The sequence below is a fragment of the Penaeus japonicus genome, unplaced genomic scaffold, assembly GCF_977035675.1.
Source record: "Penaeus japonicus unplaced genomic scaffold, GWHDUDI00000001_assembly GWHDUDI00000029, whole genome shotgun sequence".
Classification (NCBI taxonomy): domain Eukaryota; kingdom Metazoa; phylum Arthropoda; class Malacostraca; order Decapoda; family Penaeidae; genus Penaeus; species Penaeus japonicus.
In genome coordinates, this window is record NW_028234431.1 from 6960371 (window position 1) to 6965370 (window position 5000).

General features: G+C 41.7%; 1 protein-coding gene across 35 annotated transcripts in view; it reads right to left on the reverse strand.

Annotated features, from left to right (window-relative positions):
* The window catches only part of Fas3 (fasciclin 3), a 602567-nt gene that overhangs the window by 158934 nt on the left and 438633 nt on the right, over positions 1-5000 (reverse strand). The gene's annotated exons all lie outside the window — the stretch shown is intronic.

Here is a 5000-nt window from a genome sequence, read left to right on the forward strand (position 1 = left end):
CTTGCCTTCGTGTCCTTGTCTTTTGTAGTCTTTTAAAGAAATGATTATCCCATTCCTCACCGGCGGCCCAAGGAGAGGGCACTGCGAGGAAGGCAAAGACCCGATGTCTCTCCTGCAGGTGAACTCGCGACCACTATTCAAGTCCTCGCTCTCCGTTCCGTGTTTTACCTGCTCGCTACATTTCATGGCTGTCGACTGATGATAAATTACGAGAATTAATCTCGTGTCTCGGGACAAGTGAGGAGCACCCAGATCCCGCTCAGCCTTCCCAATTTTCGTAATCCACGACCACCGTTCAGAATGGTTCGATCCGAGGAATGTCTCTGGAGCTGAGCTATTCCCCCGCGTTCGCAACATCGCGGGAATGTAATAAAACAAAACGATTTACCCCAAAGTTCCCCTTCATAAATTTGAACTTAATCGCGCTGCATCAATACCCGGCAATGGAATCCTTTCATCTGCGTCTGCTTCGGGGAAATAATTGAATTTGAAAATCATTGGTAAACAGGGCCGAGTCCGTCCTCTGTGTGGAGGGCCTGTGTATCCTCCACTCAAAGCGCCCATTCACTCCGCGATTGCTCTGCTAAGCACCACCTTTCCGCCCTTTCGCCTTTGCACTTGGACACATCTTTGCTCTTGTTATAAGGTCATTGCAGAAGTCCGCTCGATAATTACACGGCCTCCTCCAAACTTTCCATAATTTCCTCATAGTTTGGCGTCTTGTTATGCGTGACTTCGCCCCTTGTCGAGTCCCCTTTCCCTGACCCTCTTTTTCTTCGTCTCTTTTGCGATTTTCTTGTTATTTTCCAATATCATTTCTCTGTATATTTTTATTTTCATTTTCTACTCTTCCTCATACATTCACTTGAATAGTTTTTATTCCAACTTCTTGTTATTATTCCTCAAGCTTTTCTCTCTCCCTCTTCCCTCAACCCTTCTACAACTGGGCGCTCCCCCTTCGCTATCTGTGCGCCTCTTAACTTTGTCGGATCCTTAGATTATAAAACAACCTTATCGCCACCAGACAGCTTCTCTGGGATTATGGTTAGGAGGGAGGGAGCGGCGAGGGGGAGGGGGTAGGGAGAGAGGGAGAGGGGGGCATAGAGCGGGGGGAGAAGCGTAGGGTGTAAGGGAGAGGCAATGGGGAAGGGGGTATGGAGTGAGGGAGGAGTGTATGGGGTAGGGTGTGAAGGAGAGGCGTTGAGGATATGAAGTGGGGGGAGGGCATAGGGGGTAGGGAAAGGAGAAGAGGCAACGGGAGAAGGGGAGAGAAGTGGAGGGGTAGAGGAGGGACTGGAGTAGGGTTAAGAAAGGGAGAGGATATGGGGGGGTGGGGGTATGGAGTGGGTGAGAAGCGTAGGGGTAGGGAATGGAGGAGATCTTTGGGAGAGGGGGAAGGGGATATTAAGCTTCTCTTTCCCCTTCTCTTCTCCTTCGACCTCCTTGATTGATAGTCATCGAAAAGGGGATGAACTTTCTACAATTCAATTCTATCTTCTCATTTCCCTTTAGGCCTTAATAACGAAAATGTATTTCCATCGTCATTATTTCTAAATCCAGTTCAATGCAATGTCTTGTTTGTTCCTCCCGCCCTACCCCCTCCCCCCTTCCCCATCTCCCCACAGATGGCTGTTCCAGAGCGTTCCCCGAGGAATCTGATTGGCATTCTCGAAGAAGATTCTAGAATTTGCATTTTTTTTTTGAAGGATGAGTCTTGGCTGCTGATTTTCTGTTTGGTTATGATCAGCTCTACGATAAAGTCACTGTCGCTGGAAATCCCATGTCAGGAGGAACAGTCAATGGCCAATGAACGGCAATCAGGACCCTAATTAATGGGGGTAGTTAATATCCGATGGGGATCAAAAGCCTTGTGTGATGGCGATTATGGACTCCCCTTCGTGTGGCTCTCATGACCCGTATTTAGGGCCCGATGGAATAATGAGGATAATGGCAATAATGACGGTCATAATAACAACCGAAAGTATTGTAGGGATTTTAGCGATAATTATGGTAGTAATGATAATATCATTCATAATCATATAGATAATGACAATGATAACAATACAAATGATCGTATAATTCTTTCAAATAATGAAAATGAAAATGAGTAACGATGCTGACAAAACAAACAAATGAGAAAGCCAGCGAACGCTTATATATCCCCTCATGCAGCACGTTCGAAAGCGATAAGAAAAATATACAACGGCATTATCATACAAATGAATGATATCACTCTAGGAATACAGACAAGATAAGATGAGGAAACACCAGCACTCCCTTACCCCCCCCTCCCCCCTACCCCCTACCCCGCTCCCCCGTCCCTAACCCCTCCCCACCCCGAGACAAAAGGCGCAACATCGCAGAAAAGCCTCGACACAAGAGAATATGAACAAACCATTCATGTCTCCTATTCAACATCCATACCAAGACAATGCTTTGCTTGTTCCCTCGACTCATCCCATACACGCAACCCTCTCCTTGCCCATCCTCCCATCCCCCCAATTACATACCCTAAGGACCCCCTCCCTTCCCCCATCTCCAGCTCCCCCGTCTACATACCCACATACACACCGACGGCCACCTCCCTCCTACCCCTCCCCTCCCCTCCCCTCGGATGTCTTGCAAGCACCCGGAATTCCCGCAAGGAATATGAGATGGTAATTCCAATAACACTATCGCATGCCAGAACAGGACAATGAAAGCTCACAATTACATTCCCACTTTCATATTCTTAATGGGCCTCTACCACCGCGGTATGTAATTTGGGTTCCAACAATGTAAATTACTCTATGCTACCCGCTGCTTTGTGAGAAGATCACACAAACCACATGTTAATAGGATATGGACGTGACAGACAGCGGCTATCACACCAGGAGCCACACACTAACGCGACTGCATTCGTTGAACGAAAGGGAGATTGCAACAAACACATTGAGAACTTGCTTATCTCGTACCGCAGACCTACAGAGTTTCCTTTTCTCGTAAAAGGATGAATTATTTTTATTACTAACGATATTGTTGTTGTTGGTACGATTAGCTGTACTTGTGATGGTTATTGATAATGTCGGATAACGATTGATAATTATAGTAATAATGATAAAAGAATAAAAATGATGATAATAATAATAATGATAATTATAATATGATAATAATGATACAATAACGGCCACAATAATAACCAAAAGCAAGATTGGAATTATAATGCTAATGATAATAATAACAATAATAGAGATAGATGTGATGATGATAATATCAGTAATGATAACAATAATAATCATAATAAGAAAAATAATGATACCAATAACAGTAATAACAATTCTGAAATAATTCTTCCCATAAAAAAAACAGAATAACAACATAAACAAAGAAAAACAACAATCAGCAACACCAATAATAACATAAACAAATACAATAGAAAAAAAGTAATAATAATGCTATCAAAATTAATAATTACCAATATCATCATCATTATCATCATTATAATCTATATCATCATAATAACGAAAAATAATAACAAAAACGAAAAATAAAAAAAATAAAAAAAACGAACAGAAAGCTATTGTTCCCTAAAGAAACACCCTGAACAAACGAATCCTCCAATAAGAGACAAACACAAACAAAAAAACAAAAAAACTTTCGGAAAGCGACACAAACAAACAAGGAGGAGATCCCATAAACTACAAAGGAGACACGCGGGCTTGCAACAGCAAACAAAGATACGAGGCGGAAGGCCGTGTTGCAAAGGGTAGGGGGGTGGGGAGGGAGGGTGGTGGACGAGGGAAGAGGGAGGAGGAGGGGGGGGGGGTAACACAAGAGGCGGATGTTTCAATTGGAGAGGTGACAAATTGGAACGAGATAGATAGAAAGATAGATAGAGAGAGAGATAAAGATAGATAGAGAGATAGATAGATAGATAGATAGATAGATAGATAGAGAGAGAGAGAGATAGAGACAGATATATGTGTATATATATATATATATATATATATATATATATACATATATATATATATATATATATATATATATATACATATATATATACATACATATATATATATATATATATATATATATATATATATATATATATATATATGTGTGTATATAGATAGAGATATAGATAGATAGATAGATAGATAGATAGATAGATAGATAGATAGAAGAGAGAGAGAGAGAGAGAGAGAGAGAGAGAGAGAGAGAGAGAGAGAGAGAGAGAGAGAGAGAGAGAGAGAGAGAGAGAGAGAGAGAGAGAGAGAGAGAGAGAGAGAGAGAGAGAGAGAGAGATTTATATATATTTATATATATAAATATATATTAATATATATTAATAAAAAGAAAGAAAAAGAGAAACGGAGAAACAGAGAGAAAGAGAGAGAGTGAGAGAGTAAGAGTGAGAGTGAGAGAGAAAGATAAAGAGAGAGAGAGAGAGAGAGAGAGAGAGAGAGAGAGAGAGAGAGAGAGAGAGAGAGAGAGAGAGAGAGAGAGAGAGAGAGAGAGAGAGAAAGAGAGAGAGAAAGAGAGAGAGAGAAAAAGAGAGAAAGAAAAAGAGAAAGAGAGAGAAAGAGAGATAGAGAAAGAAAGATCAAGCAAGAACGAGCTAAAGAGAGAGAGAGAGAGAGAGAGAGAGAGAGAGAGAGAGAGAGAGAGAGAGAGAGAGAGAGAGAGAGAGAGAGAGAGAGAGAGAGAGAGAGAAAAAGAGAGAAAGAAAAAGAGAAAGAGAGAGAAAGAGAGATAGAGCAAGCGCAAAACAAACAAGCAAACTCAATTCCAAGACAGGGAAACGAGCAAGCACGAAAACAAAGGAAGCACAACGAGCGCGAGCGAGAGGGAGGAAGCAAAGGGGCTAAACTGAAATGCCAATTACCCGAGACACTCACAAGACAGTCGATTAACAGACAAAGAAATCGTGTGAATTAAAACGCGTTGTCTTCGCTTCACCAATCATCTTAATCTACGGTAGATGTGCGAACTGAATCTACTTAAAAAAAGAAGGACGA